The sequence below is a fragment of the Zootermopsis nevadensis genome, unplaced genomic scaffold, assembly GCF_977971745.1.
Source record: "Zootermopsis nevadensis isolate Lab colony 2312 unplaced genomic scaffold, Znev_1.0 Znev_ptg000054l, whole genome shotgun sequence".
Classification (NCBI taxonomy): domain Eukaryota; kingdom Metazoa; phylum Arthropoda; class Insecta; order Blattodea; family Termopsidae; genus Zootermopsis; species Zootermopsis nevadensis.
In genome coordinates, this window is record NW_028259186.1 from 166,573 (window position 1) to 190,882 (window position 24,310).

The 24,310-nt window shown below is 37.9% G+C and overlaps 1 long non-coding RNA gene across 1 annotated transcript; it reads right to left on the reverse strand.

Annotated features, from left to right (window-relative positions):
- Positions 1–1,996: 1,996 nt before the first annotated feature.
- LOC147871452 (uncharacterized) lies at positions 1,997–22,061 on the reverse strand. Its single transcript, XR_015538784.1, has 2 exons — positions 19,842–22,061; positions 1,997–6,461 (listed from the first exon to the last, which is right to left on the reverse strand). It is a non-coding gene; the product is annotated as an uncharacterized LOC147871452 (long non-coding RNA).
- Between the last annotated feature and the right edge of the window lie 2,249 nt (positions 22,062–24,310).

Below are 24,310 nucleotides of genomic sequence, written 5' to 3' on the forward strand. Positions count from 1 at the left end.
ACTCTCGAGGACAGGCGCGAAGAAATTGTCTAGTAAACGGTTTGTGGGCCTGCTACAAGCACGCTCCGGCCGTCATGAATGGGAGTGTTTAGCCCGACAAACATCTTACACATCTAAGTTACATCCCATTCAACCACCCCGTGATCAGAAGCTAGTAGTCGCGCAGCTGGTTATGCAATGTTCATTACCGTGCTAACACTAGCCTGCCACTGGATTCCATCCAACTAAATCTACAGCCTCACGTCGTATTGTCGCTCATCCTCCGAAGAAATTCCCGACCTGTTTGCGGGACCCTAAATTTGATTACGAGTAGACAAGCCCCGTTGCTCGTTCTGTCAGATGAAAGCAAGTTGATGAGATTAGAAGTAGTTCCGCGTTTGTTCTCCTTGTAACGTTGGCCTATTCCCTGGCACTGGGTTGTGGGCTCTCTTCGCATTGAACTGAAGTCTTCACAAACTTCGCACGAAGACCCTGGGGACTGGTGTGTTCTTGGAGGTATCTTGTTTGGATTTAGGCTGGGCTATCAGCTGTCATGTCCGATGGGGTTCGTGTTTTTATTCAGTATCTCCATGCGAAATCTGAACATGTCACTTCCTTTCCAGTTCATTGTTCGCAGTCATTGAATGAAGTTTATAGCACGAAGTTGGTTTCCAGCCTTCCACTACATTGCAGTTGCTTGTAGCGTCGAGTGGCATGAATTTTTACTTGACAGGGATGTGGGATTTTCGTTATTGAATCGTCCGTTTATCTTTCGGTCCATTTATGACAGGAGTTTCAATAAGGATAATTCTAACAAGACGGTATAGCACGCTTGGGGAAATATGGAATTAATGCAAAACTGTCTCATGTAACTCTTTTTAGAAAACGTCATTTATGTGTGTATAATTGTGTGGTTAATATCAAAATGAATATTAAACTCGGTGAATTAAATTTACTTAGACTATAATTGATTTTAGACATTTTGTGAGCACTATAATGAACGCTATGATCCTTGGTTACAGACAGTTCATTACTAACACAGTTTTGAAGAAGACTATCATGTACTATGGAGAGAAGTTAATGAGTTTCAGAAGTCAAACGTAGTCGCTTATGCCCTGTGTTTAAAAGTCGATTATCACTTCTGTAAAATGTTTCTTGTAAATACTTATCCTTACACCTAGTTCTGAATTCGTAAATGTTCACTGTGAGATACCAATCGTGTCTTTGGTGAAAGACACTGGATGTGGAATCCCAGACGTATTTTTGAAACGACATTCACACCGAGGGGCCAGAATTTGTATTTTTTCACATGTGAGAACATTTATTTGTTCGCGGGCAGGCCATCACTTCTTTTGGCACTGAAATATGAACATTTTGAATACGTGTGTGTTGCCGAAGCTGGGCGTTAGCTCGTTCGGCCGATTTCATACGTAAGCAACTTTGCTCTCAATATGCACGTTTCGATGCTTTGATAATAGGGTCCTACAGAAACCCGATAAAACACAAACAGACGTATAATGACCGTTGGCGCGGTTGGGTGGTCCATCTACCAGACTACATGATGGAATATCTCGAAACACAACCATCGACTCGTCGTCGTAAGAACTTCAGATCTCACCATTTGGTCGTGTTCATTAATTTACTGCATGCACTGAGCTAATAATCGTATACTTTTCTCACACACAACCTCCAATATTTTTCCTCGTATTTTCTTAAATATTCTCCCTTTATCTGACCACCCATATATTTTTTTTAAAAAAAGAGTTCATGCTAATAATTTTAATGAAGATTGTACAAATTATAAAACTCCGTCCCAAGATCACATTACATTGTAGTACAATCTTTTGTGTGGTATTAATTAGGGTTTTACTAGCCAAAACTTCACTCCGAAATAAAATGTGGCTATTATTTAAGCCATTTTTAACTTGTAAGAAGAAGAACACGCCGTCTGTACACTCAGGTTAGTGTAACGGCCGGACTCACAATAACTCAGTGGACGCCAACACTTATGACACAATTGTAGGTTATTAACAAGCCCAGATTTATTGTTATAAATTGAAATTAAACCGTACACAAATGTTTACACTGTATATATTACTTACTAAATCACACAAGAACACTTCTCCACCTCGCCTCTGCCGATGTATGCAGTTCAAATATATTTTATCAAATTTGTTATAATTTTCGATAGTTGTAGAATTTAGCATAATTTCCAATATAAAGGCGGGATTGTGGCTGAGCAATTTGCTACCGACTTACTTGATGTCCAAAAGGGAAGAGCCTAGAAAAGTCTGCACACACGAAGAAGACCATCGGCTCTCCAAAACCAGGGGTACCTACAGCACATCCTTGCTTTTGATTGGATCCCCTAATTTTGGTACCCACACCTAAATTTTGTAACAAGGAGTCTCATAGGCCATCTGTGTCAACCCCGTTATTACAGGTTATTATTATTATTATTACTTTGCCCTGCCTGAAGATTTGACAAAAGAGCACTTTTAGGTAGTAGGCTGTGCCATCCGACGTGTTTCATCTTAAGATTTAACAGTAGGGCTTAGCTATTAAGCAAAACGGTACACAAAGTAGGTAGCACTTCTAGACAATTGAACAAAAGAGGCCTTCATTAAGGTAGCTTCTTTTCTCCTCACAAACAGACGTGCTACAGGGGCATGTTTCCAATAACATGTCGCCAATAAATCAATTAACTTATGAATAACATACAATGAAATAACTTTATATCTATTTGACAATATTTCGTTAAACTTGGATTAATATTTGTAGTTTTGATGAGTCATCTTAGTATATTAATCCAATATATATTATTTATTATTTCAGTCTATACACAAACTTAATTTTAATTTTAAATGTTGTTGTTAAAATTAAAATTAAAATTTAAAATTTAGCGCTTTTCATCGTTATTTCGATGTTACATTTCATCGCTTTTTTTTTCAATAGCGTCGAAACATGTCGTAAAATAATAAGCGCTGAAATGTAACATCGAAATAACGATGAAAAGCGCTAAATTTTAAATTTTAATTTTAATTTTAACAACAACATTTAAAATTAAAATTAAGTTTGTGTATAGACTGAAATAATAAATAATATATATTGGATTAATATACTAAGATGAATAAGATGATTTAAATAAATAAATCTCATCGACCGTGGGTTCGGACGACTACAACCGAATAGCATAATTTAATTATCCAGGAGAATCGGTTCCGGAATTTGATCATATGATTTCCTTGAAACTTTTTCTTATTCTTTTTTTTTTTTTTCAAGATTGTGGCTTCAGATTCCAGAAGCCATTAACTTGGAGAGCAAATATTGAGTTGGTATAGGGGCTACCGGTATGCAAAATTTTCCTTTCTCAGTGTTGCTGTTAAAGGGGGACTTAATACAAAACAGCTGATTACGTGAATATAATTTCAACAGCTAAAGTGACGCCAGTATCTGATTTCCGAATCTTGTTTCTCTGATACCGTCAAGCGAGAGCACATATGTTAAAGTGTAATTATTTTATTAAGGTTGCCGAATTTGGGCTACTGAAGAAACTTAATCAAGTTCAGTCTCAGCAGCTTCCTTTTCAAGTTGTGTGCTTCGTTTTGTTAGCTGTGTGCTAGAGACGTCAAGTGTGAGTTACGTGGTTATTCTTCCGGTTATTATACCTGAATGTCGCTTGTTATCAATTGCATCTCTGCTCAGAAGTCATGACTCAAATGTGTCACAAAAATCATACGTGTAGCAACGTCACTGAATCTGACGTAATTGGCTGTTATTGTTTCCTGTCATGTTTGTGTCAATTACTCCTTCCGCTACTAATATTTGGGCCCAACTGTGTAGGAATCTGAAGACCGAGATAAGAGTCCCATCTCCGAAACGTCGTTTTACGTTTTATATTTACTAGACGATGGATAATATCCAAGGAAATTTTTATTCAATTGGCTTTTATTTTATGTGAAATGTCATGAATATGAATTATGAACACAATCACACATTTTTGAAAAAATTTCTTGGCATAGAAACTCAATATTATAATGGAACGAAAACTTTAGCGTGTAAAAAGCGCACACTACTGGCCATTGTGTGAACGAATAAATCCTTAAGATAAATAAATCGTTACTTTATAATTCTTGCTATATTGTCTATGTACAGCGTGAGGCTACGTTTTATATCATAAGCATGTAAATAATTTAAATACATACTGGTCCATAAAAAACTATAATGAGTTAGGCAAACTTGATGTTTACAAGTAGAACGTGCTGAAAGATTCCGGATTGGAAATTTCTTGGTCAGCATGGTACTTATCTGCCGTGGTAAAATATTAATCTGTGATTTGTTGTTATTTCAGATGACGTACGTATGATTCTAGGTGTTAAGTTCCTTCGTTTATACATTAAAGTAAAGGAGAGTGTTTCTATGTTACCTGCTTGCAAAATGAACTACATAAAACAAGGAATGCGCATATTATCCTTATTAACCCTTTGAAGCCGAAGATCGTCTGAATATTATTTACGAATCCAGACCGTACCGCGAAGAAAACACTTCACCTCACCATTACGAAAATCAGCTGGTTAACCCTTTGAAGCCGAAGCTCGTCTTCATAATATTTACGAATCCAGACCGTACCGCGAAGAAAACACTTCACTTAACCATTAGAAGTCGAATCAGGCGGTACCACATAAGATTTAACAAAAGAACATCCCGGTCAAAGCCTTAAAGATGCCAAGAATTCATCTTAAGTAGAAAGGATTTATGCTGATAGATTTCCCAACTGCCTGTTACCTAGAAGTTATTTTAACATCAGCTGCTATTACATGTGTGTTTATTCGTCTGCTTTCCTTGTCATATAATAAATAAAGTGTAAACTTCTTCCATTTTTATTAAGTGCAATACGTATCTTTAGAACTTCAAAGGCCCCTACTAAAAAATAGAAACTTTACATTGGTACTCGGCTCAGATACGGATTTACGTTACTGCAGTATTAATTACTTGCAGAATTTAACATAAATAAAGTGTTTCTATTCATAATAATGTACAATGACGACGATGGTAGAAATGCTTACCATTGTGCAGAAGAAAGTTACAGTAAAGTTAATTTTTATGTACATGCACGGTCTGGACGATCCAAGAATTTTGCAAAACTTATTAATTTTAAAAAAATATATGGATCAAAATAGAGTCGTTTCCGGATCAATACGCAACTAATTTGAATTTTTTTATTTGTTTATTTCCATACAAATATATCCTACAATCTTTGAAAGGCGATACTGAATCACTCATTAAATGGAAGCGGTTTTAAAGGAAACGAATATCACGAGATATTTGCTTAACATTTCGTTTTCTGGTTTATTTCGTAAGAAGTTTGTTTTAAAATACCTTCTCAGAGGCGTGTAACATAATAATGTATTCAAATGGAGACCAGTGCGCTAATACACGGTCCTTAAAGTAGATTAATCATAGATGCAAATTATATCTGCAATTTTTTGGGATATTTTTAACAAAACCTGTCTCCTTTGAGGTTATTTTTTTCGATACAAGTCTTTGTATTGACTGCTGTGCATTTAGTTCATTTTTTAAATGTATTTACATATATTTATTATAATTTGAGTGTCACGTGTTCTTTTGTATCATCAGTGACTCTAATAAAATAATTTAATTTTTATTATTATTATTATTATTAACCAGGACGAAAATGTAAGCTATAAAGACGAAGGAAAATGAAATGAATATAAAGATGGTATTGGTAGCAGAAAACCGATTAAAATGTTAATGTGAAGGAAATGGTGATGATGATCTTGTTTCATTTGGGTTCAATTGTATTTCATCAGTTAGCAGGACCGAGTACCAGACAAAAGACCGTGGCACTGTACAGAACAAACTAGCTTGTTATATTCTCTACTCATCAGTGTGCTATTATATTCAGGCAGAATAACATATTATCACTTTTATATCATACGTCACTGTGCAGTGTCTCAAATCCTCCACTCCGGTCGGAGAGACGCTTTGAACCTCCATCTTTCAACCATAATATGTATTTTGAAAGGAATATGGCGTTATTTCACAAACAAAATTGTAAGTGAGGGTTTATATTCAGTCTTTGAAGCTTTCTGTGCCGAGATTCTTCAGTTAGTAGCAACTTTCTTTTGAAATATCAAATTCCATACAATTCCTAACCTAAGTTCAACTAATTACTTTTTGGGGGGTTTGCAAAAGATATAAAGCCTCTGAGGTCCATTTATTTTGACAGAATACCTTGTTTCAGTTTTAAAAATGTTTAATTTAATCAGAAACATAGCTGAAAAATAACTTTAAAGATGTAGGACCGAACCCGGCAAAGTGTTCCTGTGATCGTATCTGAGCACATGACCGGCCGCCGCGGCCAATTACAGTTCGTTTGTCTTCTCTGGATTTAAAATCCGTTTGGGCGCAACCTCGAAGAACAGTCACCTTCATACTCGCCCGCCGTGAGAACCTGAAATCTGAATCAAGCAAAGTTAAGAGAATGCTATCAGAGGGCCAATAATTCACAGAACGGAAAAGAAGTGCCCCAGATTCACGAAAGTTACAGGGGACCTTGCAGGTGTTGAAACTGCCGTTTCATAAACACACACGAGAAAAGATGTTGTTGACTGATACATCCATATCTACGGGCTATTTGTGATAATCCATTCAAGTCATTATAAGTTGTGACGCCGTGTGGACTCGTTGGTGGTTAACCCAGAAAACCACGATTAATAGTTAAAAATCACAACACCAATTCTCGGATGGCTCAACTAATAATATTATGGGTAGAGGCCGGACGACAGGGGTTCGATTAAAGTGAGAACGATGGATTTCTCTGATCGGAATCAAATCTGAGCAACACGCCGTCTTCCTGTCCAGTGGCGATTATTTCTCCGTTGTGTGTGGACGATCACTCAGCTAGTGCCGATGGTTTTAAATTTCCTCCCGTGTTAACAAAAGCGCGCAACTGGATTCTATCCCGATCAACTTACATCCAGGTCTCACCTTCAAATTTTACTTCTCTAAGATCCTTTTTAACATTATCTGGCCAAGACTCCCAAGTGGTCACTTCCCTTCAGACGTTTCGACCAACAATTTGTATGTACTTCTTGTGTTCTATATATCTCGTGTACTTCATTTTCCATTACTTTCCAACACTAATACAGTAAAACCCCTCTATATTATTATTATTTAGTGTTCTGTCTGACGACAGGTCCATATGAACAGGATCCTTCCATCCTTTTCTCGGACTGGGACCTGTTCATATACGTTCTTGGCAGATGATCCAGAAGTGGTTTGCCATTGCCTTCTTCTGTGTGTGAATGGGATGCCACAGAGAAACCGGGGAAGCCCCCGGAGGAAAACTCCGTGTTGCCTAGACCTCGGCCTTGCCCAACACAAGTTATAAATTCGGACACCGCCGGGAATCGAACCCGAGACCCCAGGATTACAAGGCCAGCGTTCTAACCGCTAGACCACCTCGTCTTATTATTATTTAGTGTTCTGTCTGACGACAGGTCCATATGAACAGGATCCTTCCATCCATTTCTCGGACTGGGACCTGTTCATATACGTTCTTGGCAGATGATCCAGAAGTGGTTTGCCATTGCCTTCTTCTGTGTGTGAATGGAGTAATTGTTGGGATGCCACGGAGGAAAACTCCGTGTTGCCTAGACCACGGCCTTGCCCAACACAAGTTATAAATTCGAACCCGAGACCCCCAGGATTACAAGGCCACACAATTTTACATGTCCACAATACCCTATATCCTGGACACCCCTATATCCTGGAACTTGGTCACCCCTTCTGTTGTAAGCTGGACAGGTTCGTGCATGCACTTAGCTTCAATGCTTTTATGGGAAATGTTTACAGTTAATATTTTCTTGTTTTGAATTTCTGACTGAATGTCTTCTACCTGAGGGTTGGCTTATGTTTGAAGGTGTGAGACTTTGAACCCTTCACTGGACTACAGTACGTATTGCTAGTACAGTACAATCGCACTATAACGTGGGTCGCGGGGGACAGGGGTAAACCCGCGCTATAGAGAAACCGCGTTATTAAGGGAGTGCATCAGAAAAATCGGTTCAAGTACTGGACGTACTGTATTGATAGACTATCGCCATTTAAGAGTTACGATTGATTTTTACGGAAAAAGTAATAAATAATTAATTTGACTTGCATTTTAATATAATTTTGAGTTGTGTGTGAAGGATAATTGATGCACATTTTTCCTTTTTGCTGTACTATGGGGGGACATGAGGTACCCGCGTTATATCCGGAACCGCGTTATAGAGGGGTTGTACTGTACTGTGCTTGCAACTGAGTTAGTGTTAACAGAAATTACAGTAGTTAGATTATGTAAGTGAATAGATTACATTGTCGGTAAACGTAAAAGTATCAATGCCCTTCCCTTTGAGCTTATTTAATTTAGTGAAAACAAAATTTGTAAAAATCTAATTTACTCTTTTGATTTTTCTTATCAATAATTTCCTTTTTGGGAAGGGCTCCATAATACTCAACAATTTCCACATTGTCATTACACCACAATTTGAAAGGATGATTCTTCCTTTTGTGTGAACCTAACCTAACCTAACCTAACCGACTTCAAAAAACCCACCACTGGACAGTATCTGGGTATTTCAAACAATCAACGCAATCACACCAAGTTTATTTGAGATTACATTTTAGTATTATCCTTCCACCTTCGCCTAAATCTCCAAAGTGGTGCAAAGGCTGTTAAATCAACAAAGAACGCATATCCTGTCAAGGTTAGCTTCTTGTGACCAAATAAATTATCCCACCGCGTGTGCTGAATCATATCTGAAATACATGCGTAGCAGAACAAGGCAAGTCAGAAAAAGTTGACTTACCACATTTTAAACTAAATGTGATTCTTGTGCAAAAAACACGTAGCGAAAATTTCTGTTTCTACAATAGCATATTAGTACAAGCCAGTAAGCTGACAACCAATTATTCGTCACGACTAACAGAAAACGTTTATTATTATGGACATCAGACGTCATTAAATTTGATGAAACAAAGTACATTACGATCATCTGAGTTTGACACTTTTCTTGCCAAAAAAGACATATGACACCAAGTGTTATGGAAGACATCAGTAGCAGAGTTGAGGTTTGTCGTTCATAAAAACAAGCACGTTATTTCATGTAGTATCTAGATGAAATTCGAAGATTAGCTTGCGCAAAGGACTTGTTTTTGGTCGTATGAGATGGACTCGTCCGAATCACGCGCTAGACGGGTGTCAGCAACAGTTGGTTTTGTAGTTCTGGCTGTGTTCAGATCGGTGAGTCACCGCAGCTGAGGCCGTGCGACCTTCCCCCCCTTTCCCCTCCACTAATAAACTCGCCTGTCTCGGCTTTCATATCGCGCGACCCATTCTGACAACAATAAGCACACTCTGATCTTGAGTAAAAACAGTAACCACTTCGCGATGATTAGATACAGAATATCTGGCTCTACAAAAGAATAAAATGAAATAATGACTCTGACGTACCTATTAAATATTTTTTTTGTATTTATTTCTATTTAAAACACAACTTTATTTCCGAAAATCAGACTATACGGATATAGAATTGCGTGTAGGGAAATTAAGTGGATTATTTCTGAAACAGTCAGTAAAGTTTCTATTTTCTCTCGTTCAAAGACGCTTTAAACAGCGGTGGGCCATGATCACGCCACAGAAAACGAATCAGACCGAAACTCAGGTACAGTGGACTAATCCAATACGTTCCAGCCAGACATCTCAAATTTAGGCTTCTACAAGAACTTTAAAACATTTGTAATTAACCGTAATATGTGTATAATCTAGATTAAATTGACACGAACATTGAAAAAGACAAATGTGAATTACCCTTCCCTTAATTACCAACTGAGTACGCATTTTATGTGCATCCCTGCAATTCATGCATTCTTGATTTTACAGAAAAATAAATTAACTAATTTTTATTTTTATTCACGAAAAATCAGCTCTCTACACGCTCAATGTTTAGTGCGCTATCTAAATTAAATAATTATGTGTCAGTTGTAACAGCAGGCAATAGTCAGAACTGCGGGTTAAACTTAAAATCAAACGAATGTAACTCACATTGAACGTACGAAGAAAGTTTTTATAATTCTCAAAACTAAAAAGAAATCTTAAAAGAGGTACATATTACAGTGACCCAATTTCTCTGCAATGAACATTTCGTATTAACAACTTTTAATAATTGCGTTTGGCTTATTGTTTATTTAACGACATCATCATTAACTTACACGATGACTGAGGAATGCGTTAGAAAATACATGAAATGCGGAGTCACGGTTTAAATTAAAGTACTGTTCCGGTATTTCTCTGGAGCGCCTGAGAAAACCTAAGACAAACATTAGTCCGAATAACCGGTCTCTGGACCAAGATTTGAACTTTAAGTCTTTCGAATAAAAAAAAATATTTAAGGTTTAAGTTACTCCGTTAGTTTATGAAATACAACAGAAAGGCGTATGGGAGGAGCGGAGGTAATACTCCACATGTTCCTGTTTTTGAAATTAGATGGATGTGGTCACCTTTCAGCTCGAGGCTTCGTCTTTATGTCCAATGGACGGTGCCAGAGAGACAGCCACTCTTAGAAATCGGCTCCGACCGTCTAACCCACTCAGTAGTACTAAACTATCACAGCTCCGAGCACATAAGATGCGTTATAAAATCTTGTGGCTGTTTTTAATACTTGTAAGAGCATCTTCTCTGCGTAAAAATTATCTAAAACAAACCTAGCACGACATACGTAAGAGAAAGTGCTTCATTAAACATTCATCTGTATCCATCACGTCACAACTGGCCTCAAGAATACAAATTGAAGAGAAGTTTCACTATAGGCGTTCCCACTCCATCAATTCGAAACCAAAAACTTTTAATGATACTAATTTGAGTTCCAAATTTGGACTAATGAATCTTTTTAATTACTTATTCGCCGACATGTAAAATTTTGGTAGAACTGAGTGGCAGGTGGGGAGGGAGGGGTAGTTATTACTTTATATAGGGATTGTGGCTGAAATCAAAGTGCTCTCTGCAAAACTTAAGTGCCAGAAAGGAACTCATTACATGTGACAACCCTTAAAAGCCTTGAGAGTCTGACGTCGACAGACTGGGGGATTCCCTGCACAGTGGCTTTCAAGTTTATATTAGCGGGCCAGTTTTCTGACTGGAGAGAGAGATCACGACAGCTGTATCAGACAAAACATCGTCCAAGGTACGGGAGGGAGTTTCCTACCAAACGCACAAACTCTTGATGTAACAAGAACGTATAGATTTATAGACTCATCGAGTATCGGAGTTATTTTCTGTAAGCAAATATAAACAGTTAACTTTACTGACGACTCAAATATAAAAGATGACATTAAATAAAGTTTGTGGCTGACCATAATTTACTTTTAAATATCAGTGATTTAAGGGGCCGTAATTTTCATTTTCGGAATTATCATTACGTCGTTAGTATCATCTTTAATTTTTCAGTTTTACATTGGCTTTAACCAGGCCTACAATAATTCTGCATTTAAACAAGATTAGTAAAAATGTAAGACTATAAATTGGCATTAGTCATGGTATTAGTATTAAGTTGATGCTTGTATCGAGTATAGAATGTGAGACATTTTATCCAAATTTACGCATTAAGACGTGTGGGATTACGTTACAATTAGCTTACTTTTCACTTATTTCATTATACACAAGTTTTAATTCTTTGTGTCAAGTTCACATATGCATTAATGATTTTACGTTTAGGCCCTCTGGGTGTGTCTGCATAATCGAAAGCCAGGTCAGTAAGGTGTAGATATAAATTGATTTGTTTTTTATTTATTTATATACCTGGTCTGACAAATTTGTGTTCTGTAATTACTCTTCTATTCAAGTAAGCCTCATAATTGTTTTCCATAACATCACTATTACTATTTAAATATAATACATGCAACTAAATAATAATCAAATTAACAAGAAATTACATGAAGATAATGAAAGTTGGTACACAAAGGCAAGGAAAGAATTACTTCACTCTCAATAAACATAAAATGTGGAAAAGAAAATTTGGTGTTTTAAATACGTCAGATGTAATTCAATGAAAATATAGAAAATTGCAGACTTTGGATTTTCACAACACCATTTTACACACTAGTATAACCCACATTGGTTCATTATTATTATCGTTATTGGCAAATTACCGGTCAAGAATGATGGAAAATATAATGCAGTTAAACCAATAGTTGTAAATATTAACTCAGCGGGCTAAAAATTATTTAAAAGCAAATTGTCAGCAACCACCAGTAATAATAATAATAATAATGAAATAATAATGGATTTGGCCAACATCCCGGGCGAACACGACGTCAGGGAACTTCAGAAAACTGCAATTTTGGGAACTTCATACATAATTCGAAAGACGCCGTCGTAAAATAAAATAATATAATACATGTAATACATATTAAAAACAAAATGTATCCCGGAAATAGCTGCTGCCCTATGTTCCTTAGGGACAAGGTCTGTCTCGGGTACATAGAAGTACATACCCCATAAAGTGGTGAAGAGATGGGATAATAATGGTTATGTATGTGATGTGTGCAATGTAGTCAGGTACTTCATGCGTTCTACAATAAAAACTACGTACTTTTCTCCCATACAAACAATAATTTGAGGCCATACTTTTATTCTAATTCGATAGGGTACGCGTTACTTCAATATTATCGCCTTATATTTAGGAGAGGATTTCTTTAAATAAGACGACAAGGAAAAACGTTCGACCCTAAAGCAAAGATTCCAGTACCTGGTGGATCATTTTGGAAGGAAAGTCAAGATTAGGCATTCTCTGTGAAGAAAAAAAATTGCCGTTCTTAAACTGTAACCAAACTTACAAAAACTGGGTTCTAGAAGGACCATTTTATCCACTATCATACCCATCCCCTTGCAAGATTCGAGTTCAGATTTGGAGGGGTGGGGTGGGGGGTCTGAAGAGGAACATACACTGATTAACTAGATTTCGTTTAATTTAATCCCGGATTAAGAGTAAACGAGTGGCGTACCGCCTCACCCCTCCTCAACCCAACCCCGACTCAGGGACTATTACCCGTTTAAAACTAATTTAAGTCGTATAATCAGGGATTTAATAGTGCTTATTTGTAACAAATATATCGTAACCAACAGACGAAGACTGGATTTTCAGATGCATATATGATATGACGATCGTGAATTAAATTTTGAAAGTAGAAAGTTTAAAGCCTTAGGATCTTGTTCATGTTTGTTGTTTGGTATGTGATTTAGAAAATAGATTCGCTTTTCACTGTAACAAACAAATTAAATCAAATATTGTGATACACTGGTTATTGCTACCCTGTAAAGAGTTAAGCGATAATTCAGACACGAAAACAGACCAAAAGAATTCATCAAAAGTAAATCAGTCCTTGCCCGTCTCAGAATAATCCTTTTGATTTGCATTTTTGTCGTGGGTGTAGCAAACAGTGTTGCCTTTGAGTCGGAATAATTCGCTGGGTCATGTACCAGTTTATGGGAGCACGTGAGCCCAATGGCTTCAGCGTTTTAAGTACGAAGGTATGCAAATCACTTGTGTCGTGTATATAAATGTAGTGAGGGATAACGAAGCGGTGGATGGAAGGGGCAAAACTTGGAAGACATGACGTAAAACGGAGAATGCCATTAAAGGTGTTCTTACAAAAGCAGGTCTGAGATATGTGGATTAGACTCAGCTGACTCAGGAACACGATAATGAAACTTCCACGATATGAGGACAATTTCCTAACTAAACGATTATCAGCTCTCAACCAGGAATCTGATACGCAGAATTAGCGAGTTAAGTATTTCAAAGCTTAGTAGTAACTATATTTACCACCTGCTTTAACATTCAGTAACTCTCCATTTTGACAGAATATATTTATGCGTTTCGTAAGATATTCAGAACAAGTAACTACAATTTTCCCACAGTTTTAGAGAACTGATTTTTAACAGGGAATTATGTGTGTTCTTTAAGGTCGAAACTGAATTTGTACTTACGATTTTTAGGATTAAATATAAGTTACTTATTATGTTATTATTTATATAATGATGCTGTCAGTAGCTCAGATCATATAGTGTCGAAAGATTTCATGATTAATGAATAATAAATATGAAAGGACATGGAAGGAAGTGCCATAATTTAAGATTTTAGTCTGGTACTATCTAAAAGGATTTTTGAAAAACTTCAGTAATCCGATCTCTGTTTTTAAATCTGAACATAGCGCGTCCCGAGCATGACGTAGGAATGACAATCATTCAGTTGCTACCTTCGATATTGAGATATTTCGCCAAGAAAGATATAAAAGAGGGGTAGAGTAACCTATACGGACTTTGTACAAGATGGAACCGAGCCCCCCCCCCCCCCCCCCCGAAAAAAACAGGGGTTAAGTGAGAAGTTCCCCTGTCTGTACAACCAGAGTACCTTCACAAATGCAGATACCGAAGAGTTCAAAACATTACGATAAAAATTCACTGCCTCGAATCCCGGCCGTCTGATCCGTATTTAGTTACACACAATACCGACTGAGGTTTCCCGGCTTATGAGAAACTGTAATAGTATCAAAATATTAAAGGTTAATCCATTTCCTTTCTCGGATGTAACATACATCACTACTGTTCCACCACATAAATTATTACATTATAAATTATATTAAAATTATTTATTATTTGGCATATAACAAAAATAGAATCAACGTAAAGAAGGAAACCTACATTACCTACGGACTACAGAGGAAGTTTGGGATTCGATTAAAAATAAGCAATATTTACGTAGTTTCAAAAGTAACAAAAACCTACAGATGTCCGTAGTAACCAATGGCCCCTTTCACTGGTTTAAGGAGAATTGCCAATAAATCGGAATATGTAGTGAAAGATAAAGTTGTCTTTGCATAAGCATCACAATTCGGACGCGTACAGATGGTCTGTAGGTAAATTTCCATCCATTTAAAAGAGATTAAGTTACAAGTCAAACAGCGATGCGATTACAATAATGTTAAAAGTTGTTGCACTTTTATAATTAAGAAATTCTCTGTGCGACCCCTAGCAATTAGACCCCATCACCATGTAAGTCACTTACAAACTCATTACTGATTCCCCCCCCCACCCCAAGGGTTTCTCCATCCACCCTGCACAGGTAGCGTACGAAATAAATTCCCTCAGGACTAGTAAAGTTGCTGGAAACATGTGTTACTTAAATCCCCAGCACAGAACAATTTATTGTAAATAAATTCCATAATATAAATTTAAATTCTCTCGATGGACAATTAAGTAACTGAATGAATTTACAGACGAATTGTTGGGTTACATTTGATGAAACGAATTCATTAACTCGAAAAATCAAAATCAAAACGTAATCGTTACTGGCTTAATGTAGATTCGATTATTAAGAGTTGGCATTTCTTCCAAATCATATGCAACTCAGAAATGATGGAATCACGAAGTGTTCTTTTTCAGTACAGCATTTCAGTCAGTGTAATAACTAAACTGAACGACCCGAAATCAATTCCCGGAAAGGCAGCTTATTTATCTTTCAAAAAACACAACACATCGACTCCGAGACCCTACAAAAGATATTTTAGTTTTGATTTAATTTACTTTATAAATGTAATGTTTGCTGAGACACTTCTCGTTTATTTTATAATAAATTACTAAGAGTACGTCTTAAATCTTAATGCAGTTTTCTCTAATTAGGTAGTGGCGTATCTTTTACTAAAAATGAAAAGCCTATAAACTGACATAACTATGTAGGATTTGAGTTTCTCACGGGGGTGAATACGAAGACGGATCTATTATGGGTCGTAAGGCCGCGGAGTCTGTTAGTTAACCAAACTTTTAAAGATCCTTGCTGCCTCCATCATCTTCCATATCTGCCATAATTATATTCTCTTAGATTAAAGTAACCGTGCCACGGCGGTCTAGCGGTTAGAACACTGGCCTTATAATTATAATCCTGGGGTCTCGGGTTCGATTCCCGGAGGTGCCCGAATTTATAACTTGTGTTGGGCAAGGCCGTGGTCTAGGCAACACGGAGTTTTCCTCCGCGGGCTTCCCCGGTTTCTCCGTGGCATCCCAACAATTACTCCATTCACACACAGAAGAAGGCAATGGCAAACCACTTCTGGATAATCTGCCAAGAACGTATATGAACAGGTCCCAGTCCGAGAAAAGGATGGAAGGATCCTGTTCATATGGACCTGTCGTCAGACAGAACACTAAATAAATAAATAAAATAAATAAAGATTAAATTAGTGACAATTTCTCCATCTGATGTAGACCTAACAGTTACTTCACCGACACGGTTTTTGTAGAATTAGGAAGTTATATTTCCTCTGTACCGGATTTAACGAGTACACTGTCAAGTAGCACTACGTAAAAGTAAAATTGTTATGAAAAGGAATGAGTATAATTGAGTCACCAATTTTGAAACTGGGAAATAAAATTCGTGCTGTTATGTTCCAGTATCATACAACGCAAAACAAAAGCATTGTTTGAGACAGTGGTATCTAACGTGTATAGCCATCCAATGTTTGAGGGATAATTTGAGTTGTATGTAAACTAGAACAGACTTTTCTGAACAAGAAAACGGGGATGGGAGGTGGGGTTATTGATTTTCCACATAAACAAACATGCCCAAAATTCCTTCCCCGGATCTCAGTGACGATAGACGAAGACGAGAATGTTCACGTATTCCCTCTGATGAGAACGCCCTAGTATTGAGTCGCCTAATTGCAATCATTCTCCTATAGCAGATAGATCAGTATCGCATAAACCACAAACCGCAGACAGAAACGTCAGTAACCGTCATTACCCTGCAGTTCGTGGATCGCCATCGACGCAATTACAACTTAAAAATGAAAGTTCAGCAAAACCAAACGCGTAGCGTCTCCCAGATATAACCATACAATACTGGTTATAAAAAGGAATAAAAACTATACTTTTCGTTACACAGAATATTTACGTAAAACCATTGGATATTTTTGGTAGAAGTGTTTTAATATACTTGATTTTAAAATACATAATTCACAAATAAATAACTTAATACACAACTTCATACCGCGAGTCAGATATATCAATCTCAGTGTCTACTAAAAGTCACTTAAAAAGACGTTTCGGGGGCATCAAACGGGTAGGAAAATTATAACCGCCTGCTTTTATTACTTTTAAGCTTAAGTTTAAGATAGTTTTTAAAATAAAAAGTTTTTGGATGCTTTTCATCGTCTAATAAGATAATAAAATTGAACGAGTTAGGGATTACCTCTATCGATTGGGCCCAATAGAGTAGGTTACCTGAAGACGGAGATAGACTCCCATCTCCGAAACGTCTTTCAGTTTTATTATACGATGGAAAACATCCAAAAAACTTTTTATTCAAATAACGCACTATCGTCACAATCTTTTAGATTTGAGTTAAGATAGTTTTTGTAAGACTTGAGGTTCTCACAGCGGTGAGTATGAACATTTCCGTCTTCTGGGTTGTTGCGCTGTGTAGGCTGGTTGATGTTAGCCAACGTTTCAGAGGTCATACTGCCTCCGTCATCAGGGCGATATTCATCACCCTGATGACGGAGGCAGTATGACCTCTAAAACGTTAGTAAACATCGACCAGACTACACAGCGCAACAACCCAGAAGACAGAAATCTTCATCGCCCTGATGAAGGAGGCAGTATGACCTCTGAAACGTTGGTTAACATCGACCAGACCACACAGCACAACAACCCAGAAGACATAAATCTTCATACTCATCACCCTGATGATGGAGGCAGTATGACCTCTAAAACGTTAGTAAACATCGACCAGACTACACAGCGCAACAACCCAGAAGACAGAAATCTTCATCGCCCTGATGAAGGAGGCAGTATGACCTCTGAAACGTTGGTTAACATCGACCAGACCACACAGCACAACAACCCAGAAGACATAAATCTTCATACTCATCACCCTGATGATGGAGGCAGTATGACCTCTGAAACGTTGGTTAACATCGACCAGACTACACAGCGCAACAACCCAGAAGACAGAAATCTTCATACTCTGATGACGGAGGCAGTATGACCTCTGAAACGTTGGTAAACATCGACCAGACTACACAGCGCAACAACCCAGAAGACAGAAATCTTCATACTCTGATGATGGAGGCAGTATGACCTCTGAAACGTTGGTAAACATCGACCAGACTACACAGCACAAGAACACAGAAGACAGAAATCTTCATACTCTGATGATGGAGGCAGTATGACCTCTGAAACGTTGGTAAACATCGAACAGACTACACAGCGCAAGAACCCAGAAGACAGAAATCTTCATACTCTGATGATGGAGGCAGTATGACCTCTGAAACGTTGGTAAACATCGACCAGACTACACGGCGCAACAACCCAGAAGACAGAAATCTTCATACTCATCGCCCTGATGGTGGAGGCAGTATGTCCTCTGAAACGTTGGTTAACATCGACCAGACTACACAGCGCAACAACCCAGAAGACAGAAATCTTCATACTCATCGCCCTGATGATGGAGGCAGTATGACCTCTGAAACGTTGGTAAACATCGAACAGACTACACAGCGCAAGAACCCAGAAGACAGAAATCTTCATACTCTGATGATGGAGGCAGTATGACCTCTGAAACGTTGGTAAACATCGAACAGACTACACAGCGCAAGAACCCAGAAGACAGAAATCTTCATACTCTGATGATGGAGGCAGTATGACCTCTGAAACGTTGGTAAACATCGAACAGACTACACAGCGCAAGAACCCAGAAGACAGAAATCTTCATACTCTGATGATGGAGGCAGTATGACCTCTGAAACGTTGGTTAACATCGACCAGACTACACAGCGCAACAACCCAGAAGACAGAAATCTTCATACTCATCGCCCTGATGATGGAGGCAGTATGACCTCTGAAACGTTGGTAAACATCGAACAGACTACACAGCGCAAGAACCCAGAAGACAGAAATCTTCATACTCTGATGATGGAGGCAGTATGACCTCTGAAACGTTGGTAAACATCGACCAGACTACACGGCGCAACAACCCAGAAGACAGAAATCTTCATACTCATCGCCCTGATGGTGGAGGCAGTATGTCCTCTGAAACGTTGGTTAACATCGACCAGACTACACAGCGCAACAACCCAGAAGACGGAAATCTTCATACTCTGATGAAGGAGGCAGTATGACCTCTGAAACGTTGGTTAACATCGACCAGACTACACAGCGCAACAACCCAGAAGACGGAAATCTTCATACTCTAATGAAGGAGGCAGTATGACCTCTGAAACGTTGGTTAACATCGACCAGACTACACGGCGCAACAACCCAGAAGACAGAAATCTTCATACTCTGATGATGGAGGCAGTATGACCTCTGAAACGTTGGTTAACATCGACCAGACTACACAGCGCAACAACCCAGAAGACAGAAATCTTACCCTTTTTTCACAAATGACGTCCCTTATAGTATAACATGTTAACTCAATCACAAAAATATTTACGATGTGTAAAGGAACTCTCATTATCCATTACCAATACAGCTCACTGTCAGATACTCCTTATGTCTCCCAGTGGACCTTTATTCTTCTTAATGGGGGCCCAAATGCATCATCTGACGTAATATTAGACAAAAAGAAAACATTCTGGCTTAGTTTTCTACAACACATACACACACACAAATCCGCCCACATAGTTGAAATTACATTCATTTGCCCTAATACTTCGACTGAAAAATACGATAATTTTTAATAATGAAACCATTGAATACATTTTCCTTTAAAAGTTGACTCTGCGTATTTATTATAGGTTACCTTGGACTTGTAGAGACTGCCACTAAATTTTGTTTGCGGATGCTGGAATAATTAACTAATCACTTTGTAGGAATTCCTGTTACATTGAGACAAACAAGACATAATAGACGTACTAAGAAGAAACTTATGAACTCTTCATTCCTTCAAAATGAATGTCTATTTGCCGATCACAGTGGCCGCGTGGTCTGGGACATGTCTTGAGTAGGCCAAGGTCCTTCACGGACTGCACAGCCACGCAGAGAGAGAGAGAGATAGAGAGAGAGAGAGAGAGAGATAGAATCATTCAATTTGGTAGGGACAACAATATTCATCAATTAAAAGGACATGATTTGTACATAATTTCCTCAAAGGTAGATACGGAACACGCTGACCTATTATTTAGTCTCAAATTCTGCACCATCTTGTAATTTTTAATATGTTAAGCTTCGTGATGGCAATGATCTATCTCGATACAAAATTTCTCATGCCTAATTGCAATGGTTCATAAATTATCATCAGCATATCAAAATTTACACAAGAAATTCCACAGAAGCCATATTATTGATTTACGTTCATGTTCCCAAACATTATTTTATCAAAGGCTTTTAACATTTATAACCCCTCCCCCCAATTCGTCTTCATTGCGTGTACGTAATTTATCACAACGCCAATTATAACTTTTTCCCTGTTTCTCGATTCAAGCAGGTATCGACAGATTGCACCATTACTAAATTATCTTACACGCTGTCTGCATTCCTGCTTCAAAGACGTAGCCCCTTGTCAGCTGTGTATAACAGCAGACTGCTTAGGAGACAGATAGATGGACTACTTTCTCCTGTCCCAACTACTCGCAGCTAGCAACCCTCTATAAGAATGATGTAACATGTTAAGATTGCACTGATTAACCCCATGGTCAATATGGGACACATCAGCTATTGGCATATGCTGATGATGTTAATTTATTGGGGGACGATATTAATACAATAAAGAGGAACGCAGAAGTTTTACTAGAGGCTGGTAGACAAGTGGGGCTGGAAGTAAATTCAGAAAAAACTAAGTTCATGTTAGTATCTCGTCATCAGAAGACAGGCGGGCAAAATTATCTTAGGGTGGCTAATAAATCCTTTGAAAGGGTTACAAAGTTCAAATATTTGGGAACAACAATAACAAATCAAAATGATACTCGTGAGGAAGTTAGGAGGAGACTAAATTCCGGAAATGCTTGCTACTTCTCAGTCCAAAATATTTTGTCTTCCCGTCTGATTTCTAAGAACCTGAAAATTAAAGTATACAAAACAATAATCTTGCCTGTTGTTTTGTATGGGTGCGAAACATGGTCTCTCACTCAGAGGGAGGAACACAGATTGCAGGTGTTTGAGAATCGGGTGTTGAGGAGGATATTTGGGCCTAAGAGGGAAGACGATGGGGCGTGGAGAAAACTGCACAATGACGAGCTTAAAAATCTGTACTGCTCCCCCAGTATTGTGAGGGTGATTAAGTCGAGAAGAGTGAGATGGGCGGGACATGTAGCGCGCATGGATGGGACAAGGTGTGCACCGGGTATTGGTTGGGAAGCCTGAAGGGAAGAGACCGCTGGGGAGACCTAGACGTAGAAGGGAGGATAATCTCAGGCGGGATCTATGGGAGATAGGAGTTGAAGGAGACTGGATTTTGTTGGTCCGGTGGAGGGCTTTGGTTAATTCGGTGATGAACCTTCGGGTTCGGTAAGCCATCTAGTTAGTTAGTTAGTTTAACCCCATGGTCAATAAAAGTTACAGAATAGTCCATTTAAAACGCAACTCAAACAATAACAGTATTTATAAGCTTTGGTAGCATAAATATAACAAGACAAGCGAGTTCTTTGTTAGTTTTAATCTATTGCGAAAACCTTACGTCCATCAGCTTCTCTAAGTCATACAGAGACTCCCTATGACCTGATGTTTTGTTACAATTCTGTGTGTTGTTGTCTTATTCGGTACTTCTACATTGTTAGAATAAGCATCGCTGAATGCTTCACAAACAGCAACGGATTTCGTTTTGCGAAGTTACGTGTCGAAATAAACACGTGTTCTGCTCGTCACTAGACTACATTCGCCTGACAACTCGGGTGACCTTGGCACGAGGGCTAGGTTTGGAAGGTATATCAAACGCGAGAGGACAAGCCAGCCTTTGTTTCAATTCTTGCAGCGTTGCATATTATACACCGAACAAACATGTAAGAACAGAATAAAGTATGCATATAAATATACGGTTATAAACCTTGGCTGGACGAGTGTTTATTGTCAAATTTACAATGCTTCGCGTTTTGCCGTCCTATCAGGAAAAACTGTTCTCCAAACTGAATCACAAAGCACGGATCCTTCACTGTCAAACAAACAATGTGCTCATCTGTCAAGTGTCCCCCACCCCAATTTTACAGACTCGCCGCGGGCGTCGGTGCCAAATGCTTAAACTTTCCCGAACTATTTCCGAATATCTCAAGATTATGTTTGTCAGTTCGATTCACGTATCAGGAAAGTAAACATACAAATAACTTAATACAAAGTTATTTTTTGGTAAGTTTGGCACACTTCATTTTTCTGGTTTTAATGTATAAAATATACGTACGAGTAAAAAAAAACACGTAATCTGTTTTGAAGAATAGTTTTAAACCAATACAATTTTAGAATAAATTTATGATATTTTCATATTCTTTTCGTTATTGTTAATGAGATTAAATTTTGTGCTAATATCGAATTGTAAGATTATTTCTGGGTCCCCAATGGTCCGCCATTGCATTAAAGTGACCCGGCTAATAATTTGTAGTTCTTTTCAAACTGTGTTCTAATTCAAACTAATTCACCTCCTCCTCGTTTTGTTATTGTTTCATATTTCTTCGTTTCTCCACCTTGTATTCTTATTCTTATATATATTTATCCATAAATTAGGCTCAAGACTGTTCCAACGTTAGGTCACCTCCTTCATCCATTATTTTCTGCATATGATCTGTTAACTGATTTCTGTACCAAATTACTTGCATATACCAAAACAGTTTTATTCTTCTCTAAAGCTATAATTTCTTTTGTAATCGATTCTCATATGTCGATTACCACCATATTTCTTAGATTTCATTGTATACGTCCTTCCGTACAGTAAAATTTATATTGTAATAACTTTATAACATTTTGAGAACACGTCTATTTAAAAACACCGTTAATTTAAATGCGATTTTAATGCCTTAAATCTATGGTTTGAGCATGTACCTTACTAGGCCTACAACCCAAACATTTGTTGACTTGTTTCATATAACCGAAAACTGAGGTTTCTGTCTGCTCACTCACATTACGTATCTGCAGTTATTCATGTGTAACGACAATAGATGAAAGGTAAAATAGTCATTTACGTGAGAGACCAAAGGGTAGAGGATAACATTAATGTGAATCATAGCAATATAAACTCGTTCAGAACAAGGTTCGATCCTTGGTGACCATTTGCTTGATAAAATGGCTGTAAATATGGGAGTATTCAAGAACAAGACCCTTCTCACGATTCACCTGCGACCCGCAGTTCTCAGTTTGAACACTTCGGAGATCTCTCTCTCTCTCTCTCTCTTTTCGTCTCTTTCGACAACTCCTTCTACCCCCACCCCCTTTTCGCTGTAGTTTTTAAATTCCGTCAAGCTTTTCTGTGGGATTGACTGGCCCTAGTACGTATTTGTTTCTTTGTGGAATTATATTTTGTTTTCGCAGCGGGATTGCCGCCATATTCCATTCTCGTTGGCGAAACAAATCTTCTATTCAATCGATGTAGGGGCTTTATGCTATATGCTGATCGTTTTCATCCTGGTCGATATATCGAATGTGTGGAGTATCGATATGCTGCTGGTCGATGTATGCGTTCAAGACGTGGTGCTTAGAAACAGACGTGTCATTATTTTATTACGAATCAGTACATACATAATGAAGTCGAAGCTACTTTGTGTTCAGTTTTCTGCTACAGGGATCTCGCGCGAGTAGTTCTGGTTGTGAAAAAGACGCCGGGTGCAAAGATCATATAACGCAGAACGAGAGAGGTCAGAGAGTATATGAAAGGCGAATAAAATAAGTAATCGTGGCTAAATTACATTTTCAAATCCACCAATCGATAAATACCTTTTTATTCAACAATCTCCTGTTGGTACGAAGTACCTGACGTTCAAATCTGCCAATAAAATATTTCTACCTCTGGAACGCATCAACAGTCATTTCACATTTCATTTTAATATTATCCCGCACCAAATTTTCGGTCTCTTTACGATGGGATTTTCTGAAGTATAATTTTACATACACAAATACACATGTAAGCATTCTCCTCGCGAGAGTGTTAATGAAGAAAATAGTGATTAAGAACAAGGGGTACGTATTTTTGAGATTCCTGTGGCAATAAAGGGCGCAAGATACAAGGAAAAGAGGAAGATATATAAATACAAAGAAACTGAGAAAACAAAGGTAACAAGCAGAACTAGCGATAGG